The sequence below is a fragment of the Dermacentor silvarum genome, chromosome 1 (genome assembly GCF_013339745.2).
Source record: "Dermacentor silvarum isolate Dsil-2018 chromosome 1, BIME_Dsil_1.4, whole genome shotgun sequence".
NCBI classification, from domain to species: domain Eukaryota; kingdom Metazoa; phylum Arthropoda; class Arachnida; order Ixodida; family Ixodidae; genus Dermacentor; species Dermacentor silvarum.
The window spans coordinates 211,250,341-211,276,574 of NC_051154.1; the positions used below are offsets into that span (position 1 = coordinate 211,250,341).

Genomic DNA, 26,234 nt, shown 5'->3' on the forward strand with positions numbered 1-26,234 from the left:
ATAACCTGCGCCTGCGGTACAGCGCCGGCGCGCGAGTTTACCGCCGTTTTGGCGTCGTTTTCCAGCAGCTTTTACCTGCGTGCAGCGTTTCTCGGTTGTTTATCTCTCCAGGTTCTTTTTATTTCTTCGGCACACGCTGCCTCGCTCCTCCGGGTTGTTTATCTTTAAGAAAGCGCGCTTGTTTTGATTTCGTCGCAGCCGTTACATGGCTCGTGCACCTTGTTAAAGACCTTGTTTACGTCGAAACCACCTCCTTCGCATTAATGCGCGCACTTAAAAAAACAGCGGCGGCGCATACGCGGAAAGAGGTTCGTCAACAAAAAATAAAAATAACAAATAAATGAGAAGCTGCCGGCGTTGCTTCACATTTTGAAACGAGGACGCCATTGGCACAGAGCGATTGTCTATCGCGAATGCCGAACGCGAGGTCGCCATGATTGGAAAGATAGGTATCGAATCCCGCCTATCGTACGTATGGTTCGCGACGGCCGCCGAGCTCGCGCAAAGAACTGGAACAGAATTTCAGCTGGGCGTCGATGCGGGGCCTTTGTTTAGATTACACTGCTTAATAAGTATGCCAAGAAACGACTCCAAGTTGAGGCGCCACCGAACACAATCGGAGTACGGTGCTCACACGTGCATAATATAGCCATTCTGCTAGGAAAATCAGTCTGTCTCGTATGGTACTTAGCATGACCGACCACTGGTGAACGTTCCACTTCCGTTAGCTATCTGTGTACTTGTATCCCCCTTCTACGAGAGGCCGCTTTTTCTCGAATTTTTTTACTCCTAAGCGGTATATAGCTTCTTTCCTTCCTCAGCTTCGAGGCGTTCCTCAATGGCCGCCTCGACACCGCTTTCCAGGTTGCCCTCTCTCTTGATTCAGTGATCAATCATCAGACTCTTCTTGAAGATGAAACGTACATAATGCAGCTCTTGACTTTGAATAAAACGAGCACAAGTGCACTTTTTCAGGGCGCATGGGGGTAGAGAATTGCAGCTCCACTCACTTTATTATTTATTATTATTATTATTCGTGCGGACTATATACAAGCTGCAGAAGTTATTTCACAGAAAGTTTGGGGCATGCTGGCGAGGCCACAGTTTCCGCGCAGCGTGCTCGTCTTGCGAAGAAGACGAATGCACCACTGGAATCCAATGCCGGGTCGCGAAAGGGGGCACTCGGGCGATGCACACAAAAGGCAGCGTCCGTGGGCATCGCCATCCGGCCGACTTTGAGCCGCACAGCAGCAGCAGGAAGGGGCAAAGAAGGGCCACAGGACGTCCTCATCGCAACAGCGGGGACACATTCGAGACCGCTGTTCCTCCAAGAGGGCGCGCCCTCGCTGCAGGGCGCAACGCAAGTCGAGCAGAGAACGGGAAACGGGCCACGCTGCTGCCTCGCTCTTGGTGGTAACCGTGGCAACGGGTCATTCTGGGCTGCCGGGAGGACGCGCAAGCTTTGGGGGCCAGGACCGGCGCCGCATCCCCCCCCCCCCCTCCTCCTCTCTTTCCTCCCGATGGGCTTCACGTGGGCCCGGCCTTGCAGCTGCGGCGGCGGCCACAATGATGCGAGGAATGTCACAGACCTCCTGCCGCGGGCAAGGTCACCCGGCGAGAGGGAACAAGCATCGCGTCGCCTCCTCGCACCTGAAGACGAAGAAGAGTTGCGCGCTCGCTTTCTTCGCGCACCACCGTGGGACAAGACAAATGAGCTTTCGCACCTCCCGGTCACAGCACGCGGAGCGTCCATCGCACTGCACAAAACGTTCGGGGAAAAAGCCGGGCCGCTTTTTTTTCTTTTCCGAGAGTGCAAGTGAAGCAGAACAGCGCGATTACGCTGCGCCTCATCGACGCACACTGGACGACACAGAGCGTATACGTACGGCAGGCGCAGAGAAAGCGACGCAATCATCGAGCAGTCCCGCGAGATTATTTTATTATTACTTGGTCACAACGCTAACGGCCAACGAAGCCCATTCTCACGTTGGCGAACGCATGCCAGTATCTGCAGCGTGGCCGCTGTTGCGCGAATGCACTGACCAACGGAATGACAAAGGTCGGTCGGGGCAACATGCGAGGTTAGTAGCCGTGCGGCCTGCGACTTGGCGCACCCATCGCGGTCTAGGCGATGAGCTGCAAGTAACTGCACTATGTCCGTACCAAGTACGGGTACCGGATTTGCGGTCGGATGTTTCGGCTTCGGTTATTGCCTGATAACGTAGCCTCATCACGCCAACAGAATGGTCATGCGCAGGCGCTTCATCTGGCGCAACAAAGCAAATTGGGAAGAATACCGCAGCCTATGCTTCATATTTCGCCAGTATAATAAGAATACAGCACTAGTTTCCATAGCGCTCTGAAAAAGAACAGTCGAAGGTTCCATTAGTGTTAGTACACGATCCGCCATAAATTCTGATACGAGCGTTATTAAACAACGGAAATCTGCCTATTGATCGCGCCCCCTGTCAACGCACAGAAACACGTGGCGAGAACATCAGCAAGCGCATCGAAGCGCCTTATTGCTTTTCTAGTGCCACGAAAGCTCGACAGCTGCCCGGGCAAGCGAACCGCGGGGTGAAGGCCAAGCAATGGACCTCAAGAGATCAGGCGACCACGACACGCTGAGAATGGCTCAGATGCGTGGCAAATGGGCGCCATTCGAAAACGTTTGGACGGTGGGGTGAAAGAACTATGCGCTGCTCTGACAGCAACAAATGCGAAAATGATGTATGCTACTGCTGTTTCCGAACACGGCTGCATGAGAGAAAATGCGGCGGTTGGTGATCAGATAAAGAAAGAGAGCACAAAACAAACCTCAATGTTGCGCGTGAGAAGAGAGAGGCTGGCACTTATTCGTAAAAACGGAGATTCGGCTGTCGCTTGGCTCCATCAACAATTTTCGCAGCCCTTTTCGGTCGCTCCTGGGGACTGTCAAACTCACGCGGCAACCAACTACAACGGCCTGACAAATTTTGGCGCTGCACAACCGAGGTGACGCGACGCGAAAGGGGCGTGCTGCTGCTGCTCGAAGGCCGACGGCGACACCGTCGATCGCGAGACGCCGTTAGCTACACGGTCTCGAGCGCACGCGCTGCGACGCCCGGGGGTTGCGAAGTTAGACGGGGAAGAGCCGTCGCGGCAAAGTACACGGTATAACCCAGTCGCTCCCAAAGTGCAACCGACGAAAACGGTGTGCGAGCAAAGAAGCAAAAACGACGGTCGGGATGCCAGGGGGAGGGGGAAGGGCACAAGATGCGGGCAACAGAATTTGGAATTACGCGTCATTTTTCACCGCGTCAGACAGCTATGCCACGCTCCAGACTTTGGGGCGGGAGCCGAACGGGGTGGAGCCTGAATATGCCACGCGTGCGTGCATCAGCCACGAGGTGAGTCACGCTGCCGAAGTGAGAGCGGCGCACGCTGGGCGCCGTTGGCCACCGCCGGATGCACCACGAACACGGGAATAGAAGCGGCAGGCTTCTGTATAGGCATCGGCACTTGCAGGTAGTGGAAAAGTTGAACCCACTCGTTAGTTCACTGCGCCCACACCGATCTGTTTCTCGTCCAATTGTTCTTCGCCAAAGGGACGTCGCGAAGGGTCAACTGCGTCAATGTATCGCGCACACCGAAACCGACCGTCATCGCAACGCTGGCGCACACGAAGGAGTTTGCGACCAGCCAAAGAAGCGGTAGCTGTGTTCACAATACACAAGCGGGCAGAACTTCAAGTTCCGCATCACGGTGCCTCGCAGGCCACGAGCAGTGGCCGTCTTCTGCCCACCACTTTAAAGCGCACGAACTTTGAAACATCGTCTGACTGAGAGCACCAGAAGCTGCTCTTCATCAAGCGTCCGTGCTAGTCATTCATTTCCTCAGAAAAGTCGGTGTTCGGTCGGTCGCGGCCCGGGAGTCGCCTGTGACCACAGAACGAGGCGAGAGCGTCTTCCGCTGCCGTCTGGCGCTGTGACAGTAGCCGGGCTGTCGAAAGCAGACCCCGCAGAAGCCCAGCCAAGCCTGACGAGCGGTCAACGGGGTGGCCCAGCTCGTATACACGCCGGTGAGAAGCTTTGATTCGATTACCACCGGGGCTCGAGACAAAGAAAGACAGGCGAGCGAACAAAGATGGCGGCGGCGCGCCGTGCAGGCCCCTCTCGTAATGGGTCTGCGAGCGAAGGCGGATGCACGCTGCTATGCGGCGTGTCTGGCCGCTGAAGGTCTGCTCGGTCACGAACGGCCCAATGGTTGCGCCGGCGCCGCTTCGTGATGACCGGGCCGCGTCCGTCCATGAACTCGACTGCTCCGGCGGCGCACGCCATGCAGCGCGGATATGCGTGTCAGCGGCACGCAGATGGCGGCGCCGCCGCCACTGACCGCGGGAGCCGGTCGCGTCCGAGAGGTGACGGGACCCTTCGATTGTACGAGCCAAAAGAACGCGCGCGAGAAGCTCCCAGTGACGTGCAGGAGTACGTTGATTCGCTCGCGGCGCGTACGCTGTCTTCTCGCAGCCGGGCAGCGCCATGAAGATTACGGCGAGTGCTTTCCCACATCGCACGGTATAGGCAAAACTCGGGCGTCAAAGCTGCGGTAAATAGGCTATCGAGGCGCGATGCGCGCCCTCGCAGGCACACATGCCTACGGCCACAGCTCTGCGCTGATGTCCACTTGATGCGATTTTAAAGAAATGCGTCTTTATCCGGCACCTTCTGATCCGCGGCTACAAGTACGAGCGGCCCCTGACGAACGGTGTCCTCACTTAGCCTAATGCGCTAGGAACAGGCACATCTCCGTAGGAGTCTCACCGCGAGGAGCTTTACCCTATACAGGGCCACGATGGTCGCAGCTTCAAATAGCGACGTCATAACGGACGCGCGAGTCGGCAGCGTCCATCCACATTAGCGCGCCACCGTCGTGTGTGAGCGGGTCACTCGCGCAGCTGTCTGCCCTCGGTGGGGGCAGGCAGCGTGACTCAGCAGCGGACTATATGGACGCGTCTCCCATGCGAGGCACGTCGCCAGCGCGCGCTCGCGGCAATCAGCAGTGCCCCGAGGCGTGCGCTGATCGGGTTAGCGCGCGCGCCCCGGCAAGGAAGGACGTGCCGCTGACCGCTTCCCCGTGCATTCTCCGAGGGAGGTTGGGCTGACCGCCACGTCAGACAGCGGGGGTCGTGGCCGTTAGAGAATTCGTACGTCAGCCGGAGGGAGAGTTGGGAGCGCATTTACGAAAAAGCCCTTGCGCTGGAATCGTTCGTACACAGTATTAGCGAAGGCGGACACTGTCCGCCAATGGAAAAGGGCCCTTAGGAACGAAAACCTTTGTGAATTTAGGGGTAGATATGTCAGTCTGTGAACGAGAGGAGTTATTGCTTAGAAATTACCAGGCGGCGCTCACTATTTGCAAATTATCTTCAGTTGAGAAACGTTCCTTTAAGCAAAGACAAGAGTTGAAGGCTGAATCCTCTTGCATTTCAAAGTGCGAGACCTAGCTGTTTCAGTGTGGAGCGCAGGTAATCGAGAGCGGCTTGAAGGTGGGATAATGCGTGCGGGAACACCCTTGGTAAAAACAGCGGAAAGACGGGCCTGTGTTGTGTCCTATGGTCGAGTACCGTTTCAGCACTTTCATTCCAAACAGCTCTGCGCTGATTTTAGATTTGAAGTCGAGGCTGATATTACGCCTCACCCGTGTCGTCAGCAATCTTTCCAGTAACCCTCATCACTTATTGGCGAAGAGCAAAACCGCTTAGAGACACAAACGTATCTATAATATAATAAGTAAGTAAGTAAATAAATAATATCACAACGGCAGAGGACGGCTGAAGCAAGCTGCCAAACGATAACAGACGCACACCAATAAATTGTTTTCGTTTTAGTGTAGTTTGTGCGTATCTAAATAACGACACACACAAAGAGGTGGGCCCCTTTAAAACATACACGCCACAAACGAAACTGCACAACAGAAGGAAAATGCAATCGCAGGAGAAAAAATCAACAACAAATAAACGAATAGTAGCAAGACCAAAAAATAAATGAACAGCCAAGCGCCACGTCGCGCTACGTATCGGGAGTAGCCAACCGCAGCCGGAAAGGGAGAAAATGACCCAGTGAGGGAGAAGAACTGGCTCCGCCGAGACATACAAACGATACAGCATTTTCACACTCCTTAAATCGACACTCTTGCTCTTTTTGCTTGGCCAGCCACAGCAGCGTTCCAGTCTGCATCCACGTGCAGAAGAATGCTGCACGCCAGGTTTCTGAGGAGCGGGAGGGAGGCAGGCGGAGCGTTTCTCAGAATCAAGTTCGGCGGCAGAGGCGGACATGGCACTCGCGTCGTTACAGAGACGCCCTCGTGGCTTTTATTTCTTTTTCTCTCAAGTTCTCTCAGGGCGCCTAAATAACGTACCCGAAAAAAATAATAATAATAAAGTAATGAACGGCAGGTAATGTTTCGTTGCGTCTTTATGACGCCGAGCCACTCGGCAGGACTGGATCCGGCTTGGCTCTATCGCCGCGTGCTACAGCGACGTTATCAACTTTGCTCAACGTGCATTTTGGAGCAGCAGCGCGCGCGCCACACTGTGAATGGAGGGCGATCGCCTTGACGTGTGTGCTGTTGCGCCAACCGAAGTCGCATTCACTGCATGAACGCTATGAGAGCGTAGATGAGACCGGGACTTCCTCGACTCACTATAGTCACCGAAAACGTGTTGCGTGGTAAGGGCTCTTTTTTTTTTTTTTTCCTTCGTTTCCCGCATTCACGAATGAAAATTGAAAAAGAAAATTGTGTGACTATGATGGTAAAAGGCAGCACTGGCGAACGCGTCTTTTGAGGTGAGAAAGTTTTCTCGCAGCAACACGGGGTATACAATCTGAAAGACTCGACGGGCTAGCTGCGTATACACGCACTTCTGTAACTGCGACAAAAACTGAAAGCTCCAAAGTGTGTTTGCTTGGTCCGTGCTTTCCGCTGCGCCGCAACTTTAGCTTCATCTTCGCCAACACCCGCCAACGGGGATGGAACTCATGCCACTGCGGCAGAAAACCGGACGTGCTATCAGGCGCGCTATCGCTCACAACGTGCGTGTGGATATTTCTGCGTGGTTTTGCGGGCCACGCAGACACTTTAAGAGTGGTGGCTGCCGCGCATGTATTTCGGCGGGGTGTGCAGCGAGTAATACTGTAGCAAACGAAAACATTTTTCCCCCCTTTTTGAATGTAGCGCAATTACAGCGGCCACCGTGAACGGTGGCCGCTGAGTTGCGGAGTGCCAATTTACAGTGAGCGCCGAGAGGACCGTGAACGTGCACCCATTTGCAGAACCGGCCAACGGTAATGCGTTGCGCACTGTGCCTTCTCTTTCGACTTTCTTGCCCAGCAGACGGAGAGTGCAGGGAAGAAAACGCCGACGAGATGAGCGTCGGCGCAGCGTCGCTTTAGGAACGACCTTGGCGTGTGTAAAAATGGTCGTCTAAATGCAGCGTTTTGGCAGTGCACCCCGGCGGCGCTGGCCCTCGTCTGCCAAGTCGGCTGACCTGGCTTTCTCGCTGCAGTCTCGGGCGAAACACCTGCCGCCAGACGTCAAGGTACAGAGGTGGCAGGAGGACTGCTGCGTGACGCCGGAGGCCTGCGGCAGGGGGCGCTATCGGCCACGCGATTGATGAAAGAAAAAAAAAAATAAAGGTTGCGATTGGGGAATATTTTTTGCGTTCGCCCATTACGGGGAAAGCTAAGCCCCACTGCAATCATCTTCGGTTGCTAATATACGCCGTGCATGGCGACCCGATCTAAAGGGAAAAGACGAATCGACATCAACATCGAGCCCAACGGCGCAATACGGTATGGATTCCAAGGAGCAGCTCACTACGTTAAGATTTGAACATTCTTCTTTTGTTGCTCGTTTGAGATTGACGTCGCTCATAAAGTCTATCATAAGTTCGTAACATATGTTCGCTTCTTCTGGAGATAACCAGTTCTTCACCAGCGCGCAGACACGAACGTGCTGCGCAATAAACCTTCCTCGCTAAATTCATGCTGGCAAAGTTGAGCGGTACGCCACGCAAAATTCATGGTAGTATACACTCTGACCTATACAGAGAGACGCGGGTACACGTGAAGCGCTCAAAAATCAGGGAGAAAAGTGTGAGCACAAAGGTGCTAATCAGTCCCACATAGAATCGCGATTTTCTTTTCCTCAAAACTCATTCATCACCGAATACGTTCTGAATGATGCCATGCCTGGCTTTCAGAAAGAGTCGCCTCCTTCTGCTACTCACAGTAGACAGCTGCAAACCCACTTGCGTCTCTTCGTACCTGCCGACCTCGAATCATCCAGAAGCGTACAGACCACATTGTATTCCAAATTACGTTTTCGAGGGTAACGCAGAAAGTTGACCGGGGGGACGTCAATTCAAAGAGAGATTTGGAGGGCCATCCAGTTCCAGGTTGTTTTGCGAATCGCTCATTGACACGAAGACGTATGTATCATCAGCTGCCCCTTCCTCCGAAGCAGCGTTTTTTTTTCCCTCCGTAGTCTTGCGAGATGTCAAAATTTCGCAGTTACTAAAGACTCTGCATTCCTACCTCCAGCGGGCAACGCCTAGGTTAGAGCGAGCTTCTTCAGACAATGCGCCTCACTGTGCTGCATTTTTCTTCTTTTTCGTCCTTCCTTATACGCTTATTTCACGCCAGCTTGATGAATGCCGGCGTGTACGCGACTGACATGTCGCGCGCACCTTTTGTTTGCGCTGAAGTAAGTCAAAGAAAGCACATGCGTCCCTCGCCTGTCCTCCACAATGTGGTTTGCACCTACTGCGTCTTGCCGAAGAGCTGCGCCCTCCTCACGCTTTCGTTGAAGTAAGAAATAAGGGGTATGCCAAGTTTGCCAAGTACAGCGTGAACATAAAGTTTGGAATGTTGAAAGTGGCGTGCGCAGACAAAGCAGCATTCCCTTGTCGTTTCGCAATGGACGGTTTTTTTTTTTTTTTTTTTTTTTTTTTCCTTTTTATAAATGAACGGCGAAGAAGGTGAATTTGAGGTTGCAAGAACGATTCGACAAGACTGACTAATGTCATGTTCTGCGTCCATTTCCGTTGACGCTCATTGAAAACAGATACAAATGTACACAAATAATACTAATGATGAAATGAAGCCAGCAGTGTGTGTGTATGCGATTACTGCATTCAGCTCGAGGAAAGTGCTTTGGCAGCCATTGTCTCGTTTAAACCGATGGCGATATTAGGGTAGAATGTCTGTGGTATACGTACTCGAGTGACGGGTATCTCGCATACATTTATGTACGCGGTACGCTCTACTATTAGCTACTGTGGGTAGTTACCGACAGTCCGTTACAAAGAAAAATGGTGACCGAGAGGCTCGGTCACCTCACTTGCGGGTAGACGTTTTGATCGAGCCCTGTATTCATTTTCCCTGTAACTCGCTTCACGGTGATTCGTAATGTAGCACTATGATTAGCTCCCTTGGTGGAAAACAGTGAATCAGCGCATACGAATTGTGTGGATAAATTCTAGCACATATAAATGGCGTAGAAGTGTTCTTCTAGGATATCAATGAACTCTAACCGACTCCACTGTATTAAATTAGGTAACCATGCTCAAACCTACATTTCCTCGTAGGCTTAACTCGAGAGGTATACATTTTCGGGTATCCTCGCACGCATGTATCCGCCATCGTCCGACAAATGGCAGCCCGGACGACTGTGAGAAGTTGGCTGAAATAGCCACACTTCAAGCAACAGCTTCCACAGCGCATATAATGCGGATGTCATCAAATTATATTCGTTGTGAAGGCGAGAAAAAAAGCAACACTCCTACATGTAGGCACGAACGCGAGAACACTGCCATCACAAGTCGGTTTGGCCGGCCCCCCCTGACAACAAATCTACACAGCGATATCTTGTCGCTGAAGACACAAACATGAGAAGCTGCACAACTCCGTCACGTTCACGCGCTGGCCCCGGAAACAAAAGTTGGAAAGCAATTTTAGCGCGCACAACAAACGCTGTTGACAGTCCACGTTCATGCCTTCGCATGCCACGCACCTAGAATCACGCCCAGGAGGATCTCTGAGCGTTCAGTATCTCGCACCGATGACATGACGCTGGAGCACGAGCTGCGCACGATCAGCTCCCGTGAGAAACGTGCCTCTTTCGTTCGCGTTGCGTAGATGGCCGATGTCAGTTCTCCGCAAAATAGAAACAAAGAGGCACGTTCCGCACCACCGACTACATGCTACAAGTGAGGATCTTATGCAAGACACAAGCAACAACACCGTGACGCCGCGCGCACAAACACGTCCAACGACCGCGCGCCCGTTGCCGGCAGTGACAGCGGCGGCGACGACCAGACGTGGCCGTCCGGCAGGCAGCATGAAGCACCGCGCAAACTCACCTGCGTCAGAGTGCTATCCGCCGGGGAACTGGCCGGCGTCCGCCATCGCGGCCGCGTGGCTCCAACGGCAAAAGCAGGACGTCCCGGGACGCGTCAAGCCGCCGCGGCGGCAGAGCACGCCGTACCACGCTATCGCACACGCGTGTCCACAGTGGGCCGCCAACGAAGCTGGGGCAACAAAGGAGGCAACTGGCGAACGGAAGGCGGCCCGCAGCTCTCGGGGTGTGTGTGTGTGCCCCGTCCTACTCCGGCGCGAGAGAGAGAAGGGCGCGTTGTGGCCCGCGCGCGCGCTTCGGGGCGCCGCCGCCAAACAACAGGGGCCGAGGAGGAGGCCTCGCCCCCCCTCTCCCCAGACTCTTCCCTCGCAAGTGCGCTCCGGCGGGGAGACCTCGCGACCCCCGCCGAAAAGCGGTTCGCGTACTCGCGGTCAGAGGGCGCCCTACTGGTTTTCTGCTTCTCCCTCGGCGTGTCGCATGATTCTTCGCACCGTTCCTTCCTTGACCCCCACCACTTTCGCTTTCAAAGCCGCCGCATCGCATTCACTCGAGTGTGGCAGCAGCGCCAAGTCTGCTTCGCCAGCTGGCGAACACCGCGATTCGGGCGGCCCACTGGGCGCGAACAGTTGCGTTCGGGCCAGTTCCTCTAGTCTCCTCCCCTTCCCCCGACTCGAGGCAATCGCCCGTCGATGCTGTGGCACGGCGTGCGATAAACTTCGTCCAAGACGTATGCGGCGCGAACACCTCATAGTGTGCAGTTCCTCTCGGTACTCATTATATGCGAGGCGCAAGCGCGAGCATAACTGCTACTAGCGCAACGTACCTGAACCTCATGGAACGAGCTTTTTTTTTTAAGTGCCGCTTAAGGAACATTTTCTCGATATGACCCTATCTTCGGTATGCAAATATGTGTCGGAGTATCGGCACCCTTCTCCTGGCGCGTCGTGATGCTCTTTCCTACACCCGCCATCACGTGATAATCAACACCGACGCCGCTCAAACTGCGCTAGCGAATGCCACGTCCTCGTGGCTTGGTCGCAGACGCTTATGGTCGGCTATGCCTTTCGAATTGATGCGGAATCGGCGGCATGCCCTGCCAGGGCCCTATTGTCTGCCGGCTGATCCTCGTCCCCCCCCCCCGATACCTCTTTGCCTCAGCCCTAAAGAAGATAAGCCGCTGCTGTTCAGTCGAGCCCGTTCCAGGGGTTCCGTGGGCACACATTCGTGCAAACGCAGGCGGGCGAGGAGGCGCAAGGCAGCTTTCCTTTCAAATGCGGACGAAAGCGCGCGAGGCACTCCCGATTATGCCACTAGGAGAGGGGGAAGGGGACACAAAGGAGGGAAAGGGCGGACACAGGAAGAAAACCTGTTCCCGAGACTTTTTTGTGCTTGTTTTCACAAGACCCGCTGTTCTGCTCTAGCGGCCGGTGGTTACCAGTGGTTCCGGTGGTCGAAGCCGTGCATGCGCTCGACTTGCCCGAGACGAGTTTGGCAGCGCCGTCGGCTGCTCCCCCGTCGCCTTTCAAGCTCCCATCACCTTCTCTCTTGTTTTTTCTTGTCACATACTCTTCCCTTGCCTGTCACTTGTGGAAAACAACTGGAATGCTGCGCGCCTCTGACGTAATCAGAATATAGACAAAGGAGAAACTTCTAAAAGAGACCACTGGCAGAAAAACGAAAGTGGGTGCGCTGTATATGCGTCTTTATCTTAGTTTCAGAGGACCCCCTCCACACACACACACACACACACGTGCACACTTTTTTTTCTCTTTCTTTATTTTTTGGATGCAATCCTGGTTTTCGCTACCGCCTTTGTTTCTGTCTCTCACGTCTGATAATGCAAGTCGGCACGGTCAGGAAGGTCAACTAAGATAATACTTGAACAGACTGCCGTATTGTAAAGATGATAAAAAAAGAGTGGATTTATTTATTTATTTATTTTATTTATTTATTTATCGCCGGTGTGTTGCGCGTTTAATGACACGACAATACATTTCAGGAAGCGAGGCCGGGTACTATAACTTGCAAATTGAGAGAGTTTCAGCTACGTGGTATAGTACCGCACGAAACACACCTGGTTGAAGGATAAATGGCTTCGTCTCGCCAAACGCGGCAGGTAACAGGGCAGCGGATTATCTTACGGCGGTGTTAGAACTCTTTAAAAGTTTTAAGCCCTGCTGTGCTGCTGGTACAATAATAATCTACGTTGCACCTGCTGCATTATGTTTTTAGGACGGAAACATCCGCTCTATAAGGCCAGGTGGAGTGTTAAAAAACAGTGTTGACCACGTCGTAATAACGCCTGGAAGCGCACTCGCTCCTACGGTAACCCGCGAGCTTTAACGTACACACAGCCGTATACTGTAATACGGAATGGCTAGAACTGCGCGTAATTGTAGCATATAGAGCTACCGTTATTGCACTGGCCGCCTGCCAGGCACTCGCGGAGTAGTGCCTTTATTTTTAGCACGCGGAAAGACTGGCAGGCGCCCTGGGGCGTAGCGGTAAGCCGTAGCACTATATGCTAAGACACCCCGGCAATGAGCGCTTCCACCGCTCCGTTTCTCAGAAAGTTCAGCCATCACAGCTTACGCATGAGCTTCGGACTCACAAAAGCTCACGTCCCGCCGATTCATGCGCACAATGCGCCCCACCTGTTTCAACAGAGTAATTTTCTTTACGAAGTAATAAGTACCTTTGAGGCCAGAATCTGTCTCTCTCTGAGCCCAATCGCAAAGATAACCAAGAAGTAATTGGCATTTCATGGGCGGATGTAGAACCAGCATTCAATAACTCGTGGAATTTTTAGCGAAATTACGCTATAGCGATGTTCATTTATTACCCAAAAATACATCTATAGCACTTATGTTAAGCAACGTATCCAGATACCTCACCGTAATGTCATACAGTTCATTTACTACGTCCTCACAAAGAATATCGATACTTTCAAGTCAGCAGTGTGTGATTAAAGCGCAATTCATTTGCTTTTTTGCGCTCATGTAGCAACGGTGATAGTAGCAATACGGCCTCCTAGCTCATTTTGCCGACCCTGTTAATAACAGCGTGTGCCCAAAGCACCTTGCACAAAGGCCGCGGTAGATGATTTTGTTTTAGCAGGACGACGCCCAAACGCTTCTGTTCCTCCGGACTGCAGAAATCTCGACGCATGTTCGATATTCCGACACGGTATACAGCGACAGCACCAAAGCCGCCCGAGCGCTGCTGTCTCAACTTTTCGAGGCAATTTTTGGAAAGCATCTCATTCGGCGCCAAGCGGTGTATAAACAAAAGCGGCTCTTGAGGCGAGCAAAGCGCGTAAAAAAATAATACAATGGCAAAGGTTCGGTGGCTGCTCGACAACACCGGCAAGTAACAACTGCATGTAAGCAGGCGGGGACGTCGCGATTGCGAACGTGGCCCGTGTATAGAGGTCGATTATTCCTTGTCACGTGTTTCGAGTACCTTGATTCAGTGGTGCGAAAACACGCGGGACGTTATATATATATATATATATATATATATATATATATATATATACATACATACATACATACATACATACATACATACATACATACATACATACATACATACATACATACATACATACATACCGGTTTATCTTTACATCGCCGGTGCGTACGTCTCTCGAATAAGGAGTGGAATGGTGAAAGGAATGAGACGCGTAATGAAAACAACACTAACGCAAAAAAGAAGAAAAAAAAAAAAAACGGGCGGGGGGGGGGGGGATGCCGGGTTTTTAAGAATCACGTTGCCTGCCTGCTAATGTCATCGTGAATTAACGCTAAGGGCACTTGACGCTTAAATACAAGTTTCAATTGCGGACACGTCAGCCTTGTCGAAGCCGCTGAATAGTAAGACTGCTCCCGCCGCATTGGACCGACGCGATAGTTGTTAACCTCGGAGTCCGGTCTAACATGTGTAGCTGCTGCCATATGAAATGACGCGCGATGTCATCATGCTTTCGAAGGAGGTTGGCGTCGCGCGGTTGAAGGGCGTTTACAAGACGCGCAGACCACTCGCACACCTTTGACTACAATATTTACAAGAAACAAAGTTTAGGTCCAAGTTCGCGGAACCCACCACTTCGAGAGCCACTCAACGTTTGGGGAGAATTCTGTCGGTTTATTATTACATTCCTTTGTTCTCGTTGTATCGTTCTAATCTGACACGCTTGCACTGCTGTATGGGTGCTCCTTAGGGTGGCCAATTGGTCGCGTCGGTGAGGTTTGTTCTAAGGGCCCATTAAGTCGTTGCGCTATAGCTGGTGCACAAGGCAGATAGTGTAAAACACAGGAAAAAAAAAAAAAAAAAAAAAAAAAAAAAAACCTTAAGGATGCGGAATCGCTTTCGGCCGTGTTTATTCTACAGAACTTTCCTTCGTTCTTGTTAAAGTATATAGCTTTATCTTGGTGGGTGTGGGCTTTTTGTATGTGCGCACCTTCCTGGTTTGTTTTCCGCCTTCGCACTTTTTGACTCCCGCCATGGGTGAGTAGTGTGCATGTGCATGCACGTGTGCGTGTGGGCACGCGTGCCTGTTGTTGTATTCGTTTCTAAGGTACGAGAAATTTCGCTTCTAAATAGGTGGCTATGCCGAAATCTACAACAGAACGCTGAAGCCAAGCGCGTTTGCTTTTGGCTGTTACTGCCCTCTTTTTTTCGTCTATACATCGGTTCACTTTGTGAACTTTCTAGCCAAAACAGTTTACGCGTGCGAGCGCCTTTATGGTTGCGATGCTCTCACTCCAGACGCTGACAACTGGTATATGTGGCGACGTTTCGTCGCGTGGAAGGCACGGACACGTAAAAGAAAGAAAAGTCCCTTGAGTTCAGGGTTTCGAGCTTAACGCCATCTGTTTTGGTCGGATAGGGTTTGTAGCGTGCATATACGTGGGATATAGCCCGAGAAAGGTTTTCAAACCTGCCGCAGGCAACGTGGTCGGTGTCCGTGTGCTTCGACAACGGAGTAGCTCACTCGGTATATACGATGCCGTCGGCAGACCCAAGTTGAAAGCAATGACAAAGGTGGCGCGTTCGGGAAAGAGGCACCTAAAAAAAACAAAGAAAAGAAAGAAAGGAAAAACAAAGGAAGAAAACACTTTATCCAAGCATGTGTGGCAACGAGCTGGGCTACACAGGCCCCGCTTCCGCTTTCCGGCTGAGGCGCCGTTTCATCGCGTCCTCCGCAACTTTCTTGCAGTCGCGGAACAGCTGCTTCTGTTTCGCACTTCGCGGTAAACAAAGGCGTCGCCGTTATCTGCGCTTATCTCGCCGTCTGTCTCGTTTTCCTCGTGCAGCCCCCTGTTCGCTATACGTTGTAGCGGAGAACGAGGACAACTGTGGATGGTGCCACTTGTGTTCACTCGTAATGACTTTCCACTCATCACTCAAGGAGCAGTGACCTCCCGACGCAAAAAAAAAAAAAAAAAGCGAAAAAAAAAAAACGCACTTGTTAGAAGCGAAGCTGGCCGTAGCAGGCAGTGTGTACACTCGAGATGCCACGAGATGAGCTTTAGAAATAGTAGACAAACAAACTGCGTCGTTGTTGAAACGTTTATTTAAATGAAGTGATAAAAAAAAATGTTGCCATCCCGAGGGAGTAGCATATACTCAAGTGATTCACGCACATGCACTGCGCATGCGTAGAAACCAAAGCAAACATTGATGACATATTTTAAAATATATCCTCGGAGCTATATCATGCGATATCAGCGCAACCTTCGCATGGCACTGAAACACGATCCCAACGCTGGGACGACCGCTCAAGCAACATGGCGCCATGTTTTAAAATCTCTTCTGCGTCTCATTCGCGACGACGTCATGCACACAGGTCGGTCTTCGTCAACAACTCGCGCTGTGTGCTTGCTGTGTGTACTGAGCGTGAAGCAGCTGTGACGCTGCATGGCCATCATACGTCGTGTATCTCAAGCTCACACATGCCCCCGACTGTACGCAGAGTGCAGTCATTGCGAGGTTGAACATGTATACGTATAAATATTGTTCCTTTGTTGCGTCAGCGGACAAGCGAGTAAATGCATAGCAGTTTTTTTTTCCTTCTGCCTCACTTTAGCTCCTTCAAGCATTCTCATATAAGCAGACCACCTGACACTCGATGCGTGCCATGAGGATACGTTTGGAATTTGCGAATTCTATCAAGCGAAACAGGACACATCTGTATACACTATAGAGAGCCTTCGTCCTGGCCGCTTAGATACGAAATTACCGGCATGGTACTCCGCGGCGTATTCGGCAAGGTGACAAATTCTCATCAGTACCGATTGCTCGTCAAGCCGTGCATTTATTTGCAACTAACATCGCTAAGGAAGTAGCAGTCACTTATAAGTAGGATACACGGATGTCTCTGATTTCTTATTTTATGCTATTTAGAAAACTGATGGAATGGATTTATGAGGCAGTAATTCAGGTATAGCCGCTTCTCTAGCATTGCCTTTCACACACTGACAAACAGATGCAGAGGAGCGTGGGAGTAAGTGGTTATGCGCACTAACATGCATTGGTACAAAAGGATCGATCAGTATGGGAAGAATAAGTACATACAGTATCAATGATCTCGGGCGTACAGCCCTGCTCAGGGAGGGCAGCAATACCTGAGCGAATAATTTTTTTTTGTGTTGCTACAACAAGACCTCCCCGCTCCTTTGATTTAAAGAAGCACTAGCTACTGCTCTAACGCTTGACGAAGGCGTCCACGACGGTGCGCATTTTACGAATTACTTGCTTGAGAGCGACACAGGAATAACTATGACAGACGCCGTAGTGAATGAAGGACGACTCCGCATCACTTCTGACACATGGAGTCGCGTGCACTCAGAGCTCGCTACACGCGCGTTTTCGCATTCCACAACCATCGAAATGCTGCCGTCGCATCCGTGAGTCGAACCCGCGAAGTCCGACTCGGGGAGAACGACATAGCCCATTTTGCCACGGCGGCGGATGCACGCGTAACTTGCATAGTATGCTCAGCAAGGGAAATTGTCCCAGGCGTTCGTCGATGATTCGACAAGGGCACTCGAAGGTGCATGCGGACGACGCGTGTAAGCGAGTCTATACTCACTGACTGCTCCAGTGGATAGCGAGGCGGCGTTCCCATTGAAAGAAGAAGAAGAAAAAAAAAAAAGCGTTGCCTATCACCCGGCGGGAAACCGCGTCGGAGTGCTCTTCCCGTCGGGGATGCCCGGTATTGCGAGCCAAGACCGCCGGCCAGCGCGTGTACTTTCGGCTGAGCGCCGCCCTTTTCCTAATGAAGAGGAGCCGAGAGACAGCGCGGCAGACCGCAGCGAAAGCAGCAAGAAGCGTTTCTCCGCTTCGGGGCGTCTTTTGTTTCAGCGGCAGCGGCGGCGGCCTTGCGTCGGGCCCGACGCGTCGACGTTCGACCTTGCACTTGGGAAGCTTCCGCCCTTCGGCCCCGACCCCAGTGTGCCGGGCGCGCGGCCACTCTTTCTTCCTTGCGGGGGCGGCCTCTTTTTGATTCTTTGCTCTCCGAGCGCGCGATGCGCGCGCGGCTTCCCCCCTTTTATTATTATTATTTTTTTCTTCTCCCCGTTCGCTCCTCCGGCGCGGCGAGAGAACTGCGGCTGCCCCCACCGCCGGGCGTCCCTGACGGCGGGGGTGCTTTTTATTGCTATTACGGCGAGACACTCGGACGCGGGCAAAAGCTGCGGTGCCCCTTCCACACTCCAGCCCGGCGGGGGCGTCCTGTGTAAGCACCGCCGCTTCTCGAAGGAGGGAGCGCGGCATCGACCGTCGATTGCCCCGCCATGCGTTAATAAGGAAAGGAAGACCCGCGGCTCGTGCCGCCAGCGCTTGCGCCGGGGCCGGCCCGGGAGCCGAGGCGAGCCGCACACCGGGCGAGCGCCGTCCGGCTCCCCCCCCCCCCCCCCCCCCCCCACCGACCGACGACGCCACGCGGCTCGGCGAAGAAGAGTCGTCGGCAGGAGCCGCGCCTCCGTTTAATTGGCTCCGGTCGGTTTATTTCAATGGCGAGTTTTGAGACGCGGGGGGGAGTGGAGCGGGAGGAAGGCGAGGAGACGTGTTATGGCGAGCTCTCTCTCGGGCCCCTTTGGTCTGACACGAGGGGGGGCGCGACCCCGCGTCTTCAGTAAAACCTGCGATACGGGTCAACCGGATTGAACCCGGAAATGAGCGCAGTGGAACGGGGATGTTTTGCAGTCAGGTGCACCTTGGAGGGGATCTCTCCACCCCCACCCCCCCCCCAAAAAAAAAAATAGGAAAAAAAAAAAAGTGGGAGCGGGGTAAAAGGCACAACTTTGTCCCGCGATTCCATGACCCACCCCTGTTTTTTGTTTTTTTTTTTGTTTTTTGTATTTGTTACTGTGTTACGTCGGTTTTCTAGGCCCTAAAGAAGGAAAGAAAATGGGACATGCTCTTGACATTTAGTTGTTCAAAGAAATGCGCTTGGACGCTCTGTATCAATGAACGCTTTCTAATACGGGATCAAATGAACTTGAAAAAAAAAAGAAAGAAACACCCGCCGAGTCTGTGCGCACGGGGCGTTTTTCTCGGCCCTCCGTTACAAGTTGAACAACGCCTGGCGGACTCATTCGTAGCAATACTCCTATAGAAAACAGTAGACTGCGGGCTGCGGGGCGAAAATGCGCTGGAGCACACGCACTTAATTCAGCTCTCAGAAATCTACCAAATTTACTGCGCAATCATTTTAAATATTATTCCTTGCACTCAAATCTGCCGCAACCATTCCGCGATTACCATATCGTCGCTCGACGAGCAAACTTTGCTAATCAATAGTTCTCGTCGGCTTCGCTCTCGTTCCCCAAGTCCGGCAGGATCGTTGAGCGTTAAGCCGACGCTTTTACACGTGGAGGATTCGCGGCCCCATATGTTTTTCTTCTTCCTTCCATTTCTTTCATTCTCTCTCTCTCTCTGTCGTTCTCTTTTGGTCGTCTGACAAGGGAGTGGCCACATACAGCCGCGCTCAAGCTCAGCGACCCCGCCGAAGCAACGCGACCTCGCTCTGGTTAAAAAGACTCCATTGTTAACCGAATCGAGCGGCCAACGAGCGGCAGCCTGCTGTCAACGGGCGCTTCTTTTACGGCGCTTCGCAGAGTCGGTACGTGGCCAAGGGCCGGAGACGCCAGGCCATCTTCGCACGAGTCCCGCGATTATGCGCACGCAGTCGTCGGCGCCGTTCCGCGCCGCGGTGCGTGTGCGCGCGCATGTACACAGTACACGCGTATACATCGTCGAGGAGTACGCGGGCCGTCCGTGGCAGCGCGCGCGCCCGTCCAGCATTGTTCGAGGCCATTTCGTAGCTCATTTGCATATGAATCAGCGCGTCACTGCGCCTCTAGGACTGTGCGAGAGGGGGGCAGCTGATGAAGGCCCGTCCGCGTATATCGCCTCAAGGAGCGCGACCTCTGGGTCCTGCCCACCGTCTGTCACCGTTGCGCGCCATCTATGCTGTACGCGCAGCTCGCTCTCATCTTCAGCTGATGTTGTTGTTGCTGACCTGAATGCCCGTAGCACGTACCCACAACGGGGCAGTGGTAAGCTACATCGTCTTCTTCGGCGTCCGATTGTCGCCTTTTTCGTCCCTGATACCGTTATAGCCCGTCGTATAACCGCATCACGTGACCTCCTGGCCCGCGTGCTCCCTTTTCCCCATATGCAGTGCCATCAACCGGATTCAGTCACGTATAAATCAGCTATAGCCGCTTCTCTTTCGTCTCGACCACCCTACGAAAATGTCTACGGCGTTTTAATTTAACTTCTAGTGATGTTTCTCCAAAGACTGAATTGCGTGTAAATTGAATTTTTATGTAAACTTGCTACCGAGTTTCAAGAACAGATTGACCACCGTGTTTTACTTGAAACACTTCTTTTCCTATTTCAATGTAACGCCTGTTGAGTCAGTCAAAATACGCTTGTAAGCTAGCCACACTCTAAAGAGTTACACTTGCCCTATTTGAGTCAGGTGGTGTCGCACTGCAGCTGAGACGAAGACACTATAAATCACAAGATTTGGAGGTATGTGTGCGCATGCGTGTGTTGCGAAACAAGTATAGAGTTTTCGGGAGGTCTCGCTCGCGTTTCCACGTCGCTCCGCATTGTTGGCCTCGTGATGACGACATGACTTCGTGCCAGGCTTCACAGTTGTTCAGGGCATATATTGCTGGTCCAGATTCTCAGGCATCACCAGAAAACCTCAGCCACCGAGTACGTATGTCCGTGACACTCGGGAGACCAAGTAAAACATGATGAGATTGTGTGACATAAGATCTCATCGACGCGGCCATTTCACCAGCCCAATGCGCCATCATGCCACTCATATCGCGTTATTAGCCTTTATATTAATGTTTCCACGAATGCTTTAAAACCAATGGGCGAGATTTGACCGAGGGCGGTTCACTTCCGCCCCTAGGTTCATTCGTCTCGAGCTCACCTTTACAGAGTCGGCAACGCTGACACAAAACCTGTGTTTCGCGAGGCACAAAATGTTTACTTTTTTCCCCTTTTTTTTTCCACTCCGATAAAAAAAATACGAAGAATAACGAGCAAAGCAAAATGAAAGCAATTATCCCTATCCAGCTTTCGCGCGAAATAGGTGTCGACAACCCACCGCGAGACAGCTGACAGAAACACCTCGCTCGCAACACGCGCTCCCGCTGTAGCCTATATAATATACAGCCCCCGCAAGAAACGTTGCGACCCGTGTTTCGGTTGGTTCACGCACGCACAATGGAACAACCATCGGCGCTCACCGCCGCAAGGCTCGAGGAACAGCTGCACGTGCACAACATGCGACGAGAGCGGACAACACCGTCTTGGTGGCGCAGCCAAAAGAAGCAGAAATAACAACAATAATAATAAAAAAATGGCGGCGAGCTTCTCTCTCCGCGCGCCCACAAAGGGTGTTCGACGGGGGCCCGTTCGAAGGTCGACAAAGCCGGCTTGGGATTTGTGGCCACCCCTGAACCCGCACTCTCTTCCTGCCGTTCCCCATCAGCGCGACCAACGCTCTGTCGGCTTCCTCGTCGGCACAGTACGATTATTTCCTGCCGCCTCTTTCGGCCGCGCATTTTCGTCGTCGTCGTCGTGGGAAGCGGCTTTCCGGCTCTCAAGACGCCCGCATCGCGGAGACCCTCTTTGTCGACGCGGCGCAGAGAGCAACCGCGGCGCGCCACGCCGTGAGCCGCACTCTCGAGATTTTCGCGCCGCTATTAAGCGATATAGTCGATATACGCGCGAATTGAAGGCCGCCGCATTTCCACCGCTCTTTGACAGCTGACCCGCTCTAAACAGAGAAGTTGGACGGATCAGCATGGAATCCATGATCTGCCGGCCGCTCTGTCGAAAAGCGCAATAATAATAATAATAATAATAATAATAATAATAATAATAATAATAATAATAATAATAATAATAATAATAATAATAATAATAATAATAATAATAATAATAATAAATGACTTGATCACTTCGCATCTGCGCTCTTCGCAAGAGCCGTGGTGGGCCGATTTTAACCGTGGGGCCGGTCTCCGTGTGGCTTTCGAATCTCTAAGATTCTATATATACTGAGGGACAAAACGTGAGGCTTTAAACATGGGCGAAATAAACACTGAATGATCTAGGTGTATACTGCTAATCTCGAGCTTCGGAGCGGAGCTACTCCAGGGTATCTTCACGGTGCTCGGCGACCGCTCTTGTCTTTTTAGTGCAGCGAGACTTTCGAAACCACAAGTTCGCGATGGCATGCCCATCTTAACGCGTGCTGAACTAATCATTATTGTTTCATGCTGCGACGACATGACGTGGTCCAGGAGTATTTATTTACAACGCGAAAACATTTCTATTCTATGCCAGCCTATCCATGCGATAAAATGCTTCGCAGGACTCCCGCTATATATCCTAAATTAGCTATATAGTATGATAAGCGCATCCACATTCGCCCTCAATTGTATACGTCCCACCTCTTCGTAAGAGGCGTGACTTTCAGATGATTATAGGGACCTATATAGGCATTCATTTTTTCCTTGAGAAAATTGAGTGAAATTCAGGCTCACGAGCCCAGCATGCTGCGACTTGCGTATATACCGCGGCCTATATGGATGAAGGTTGCGCGGTGTATCCCTCACGCGAGTCACCGCGCGTTCACGACGCGAGAGCGAAGCCTGTCGCTCGGTGTCGGAGGCCATGCCGCGTCTCTGCGGGAGGGCACACTCATTATGCTCTTGCAGCTCGAACAAAGCGGGCAGGGCAGACAGCGCGGCGCAACAAACCCTGCAGCTCGGCTCTCAAGCGGCACCACCGGCGCGCGTATCTATAGCAGATGGCGCGCGCGCCCGGGGTTTCGGCGTGTGCGGATCAGGCGGCAACCCGTTGCCAGCCGAGATTTTCGCGCGCGCGCGCGTGTCTTCACCTGACGGCCCGCCATCCATCATCTTACTCAGACCTGACCGTTTCCGGCTCGCTCCTCGGATGCAGACGAAGAGGGAGGGCTCCGTGACGGATCCGGACGGCGGGGCCCGAACCTCGAGTGGAGGAGGGCGACCTCCCTCCCCCCCTTTCCGCGATGGATTAGCTCGTCGTTGCTTCCAAAGGAGGAGCGCCGCCACTGCTGCTGCCCTTGGCGCCATATCGGCTGGCCAGCTGATCGCGGAGCGAGATATCCAGTATAGCGCGCGTACACACGCTGCTGTGCATAGAGAGAGACTGTTCGCACGATCGAACCTCCCCGACCCGAGCGGGATTTGCAGACTCGGTACCGAGCTAGTCCCGGCGACAAAGGAGCCGAGGCGGTCGGGACGTCGCTCGTGTATACATAGAGTTGGGCGCTGCCTCGGGAATGGCCTACGAGAACCACGCTGATGTCGATCCCCGGCAGGAAAAGTGCGCTTTCCTGGGACAGTTTTCGTATAGGTCTCCTTCCTCAAATAGTGGCTGTCATTTCTTTTTATTTCTTGTTTTCAGCACTAGACACCTTAAGACGCTTCAATCATTACTGAAAAGGCTGCATTCTGCCAGTGCCTATCACGGCACAGAATCTTGGAGGCTATGTATAGCAAAGAAACTTTGAAGGAAGCTATCGACAGGGCAACGAGCGACGGAGAAGAAAAGGATAGGCATAATTTGTGGAGGTACCATGCAGGACAGCGCAATGAGATTAGTGGTCACACGCCAGTACGGTGTATTCTGGCAGATATTGAGATATAGAAGTCGATTTAGCGGGCAATTGCATGTAATGTGTACAACAGATGACTGGCTGTCTATTACTGATGAAGGGAAAACGTGTAGTCAAGGGCGGCACTATAAAATTCGCGAGTACAGGGTATACATTCGGTTGGCGCGCTAGGGGTATAATTTATAGCCCTTGTGTTACTTTGGGGCGTTGAACCCCATAATTTGATTTGATTGCACAAGAGATTGCACAAATATACGCATTTCTGAATGAGACCCTTGCCCTGTAGAATGAACTGATGCCGATGACAAGAGAAACGGGCAGCAAATTAGATTAATTAATTTCTGGAGTTTTACTTGCCAAAACCACGATCTGATTATGAGGCACGCCGTAGCGAGGGGGCCCCGGATTAGTTTTGCCCACCTGGAGTTCTTTAACGTGCACCTCTATACTCCGTTTCAGACTTAGCGTGCAACGCCGTGGAAGCTATACGCCCGAGTTCGGTAACCAAACTGTATCACTCCGCGCGTTCTGTCTACGCTTCGCTGCACGCCAACGCCGTTTGCTAGAGCGTGCATGCACGTGAGACTGCCGAAACGGTCTGCAAATAAATAATCCCCAAAAAAAGAAAAAAGAAAACGATGAGTAAATTGATCTAAAACAACGTATAAGCAGCTGTAGAAATACACAGTACACAGCTTGTTGCTTTTTAAGGATTACTTTTTTTTTCACTTAATACCGATTCTAAATAAATGAGTTTCACCTTATATTTGCTGGCAAGAACGAACTACTTGTTGGCGCGAACGCAGCTGCCGTAGAATATAATCTCCGGCCTCCACAGTTTTGCACGCGAGGTAGGAAACTGAGTATATATCTAAGTATACACAAGCGCTTTTGCATTTCGCCCCTCATCGAAATGTGACGGCAGCAGCCGGAATCGAACCCGCGACAGTTTTGGCCCGTAAAACCACAGAATTTAGTGTAAGAAGGCGTTTTCGTGCAAAGCCCGACGTAGTGACTCACAACGCTGGGGATTCTATTTAACCTTGCATTCCACCACTATATAGAAGAGCGGCGGGTGCGTCACCGTTGCTGAGCGAAGTGAAGCCGTTAACATTCTTTTCCGCAGTGGCGTATAGCTATAGGTTGGATCGAGCGAGAAACGGAGTTGGCTGTGGGCATAAGATGCCCTTGGATGAGTGTCGTATGCACACATCAAGCGTCGCATCTTGTAGTTTCTCTGAATGAGAGTGGAGAACACACACAGCGGGCACCAACGTATCGAGCACGACGCGCTCGTGTCTATAACGAGTTTGGCGTTTCCGAGCATGCAACAGTCGCACCGAAACAGGCGCTCATTTTGCTACCGCCCGCGTCTGTTTCTGCGAGTGTGCGTCTTTCAGCGCCTCATATTTTGTTGCTAAAGAAAAGAAAGAAGCTCATACTTTGTCAAAATGACGGAACTGACGCACAAGTTATTATTTATCTCGCGCTCTCTCTCTCTTTTTTTCTCTCTATCTCGTTGCGCCAAGAGAATACGCAAGTTTATGGGAGCCTGTTTCAAAGTGCTCTCCTCTGGAAGCAACGCGGCTGCAGCAAAGTTTCATGCGCAGACGGCTGGTGAGTCATGCACCCAACATGGCGGCGGTCCCGTTCTCTCTTTTGTGCCGCTTTTGCCATGCTTTTGCTCTTTGGTCCGTTGTTTCGCTGTCAGGGCGCAGCGCGGTGTCCGATTAGGGAGAGGGAGATTACCAGCAGCGAGAGCGTGGAGAAAGAGAGGGACGCTACGCGCGCCGAATGATGCCACGTGACCGAAGGCGACCAATCAGGCGCGTCTCCGGCGCAGATGCGCGATGGCGAAAAGAGGAGGAAAAAAAAGAAGTGGGGAGAGGAGGGCGACGCGCGGCGGTCTATCAGCTTGATCGTCAGCTCTCATTGTTCGCCACCTATGAAGCCCATAGGCAGCGGCAAAGCAAACAGAGCAAAGGCAGTGCGTTTTCTCCTGGCTGCTGCTGCTGCGTTAGGTCAGCCTCTCTCCATTCGCCGCTCTCGAGCTTTTATTATTGCGTCGCCCCGTTCACTTTATTTGTATTCTTTTACGCCCTCCTCACGCGGGCCAACTCTTATACCGTCTCGATTCCGAACTGCGCGTGCGCGTGGCAGCGAGAAATCTAGCGCGGGGACGATATGTGAAACAGCGCCCAACGACGGTGTCCGACCGGTTGAACGAGGTGGAAACAAGAGAACATTACTCTGTATTTTTCGCGAGTCGAGAGCGACGGCCACTCTCCGGCAATGCGGTGACTTTGCTAGAAAGGGATGGGCTTTGTGCTCCTGTTACTGTTACCAGCGCACTGTGAACGTTATGAAAACTTGTATATGTAGAGCAAGGCTTAAGAGAGAGAGAACAGGTTTGAATCTGAAGACGGAAACAAGCTGAATCGCTAGCCTGGAGTTCCTTGTCCGTCTTCCAAGGTCGCTTCTTCTGAACTCTTCCGCGATCCGACCGACGGCATGGCACGTACTCACGGCGTCGTCGCGTGATTTCTCCCGCAATATATAAACAGCTCTTAGATATATATCTGCTCCCGTGATATTCTTGACCGAGGCTGTTTCCTGTTGTATAGGTGGATAGCAA

The 26,234-nt window shown here is 52.2% G+C and overlaps 1 protein-coding gene and 1 long non-coding RNA gene across 3 annotated transcripts in view; one reads left to right on the top strand and one right to left on the bottom strand.

Annotated features, from left to right (window-relative positions):
- LOC119436731 (DNA N6-methyl adenine demethylase-like) overlaps positions 1-10,662 on the bottom strand; it is a 124,890-nt gene extending 114,228 nt beyond the window's left edge. Inside the window, exon 1 of the mRNA XM_049659876.1 lies at positions 10,403-10,662. The gene's annotated coding sequence lies outside the window, so the exon portion shown is untranslated. The remainder of the gene's footprint in view (positions 1-10,402) is intronic.
- A 9,133-nt stretch (positions 10,663-19,795) lies between these two features.
- The window catches only part of LOC125942019 (uncharacterized), a 39,763-nt gene continuing 33,324 nt past the window's right edge, over positions 19,796-26,234 (top strand). For both annotated transcript variants that reach the window (XR_007464741.1, XR_007464740.1), the window contains exons 1-2: positions 19,796-19,964; positions 25,129-25,216. This is a non-coding gene — a long non-coding RNA (uncharacterized LOC125942019). The remainder of the gene's footprint in view (positions 19,965-25,128; positions 25,217-26,234) is intronic.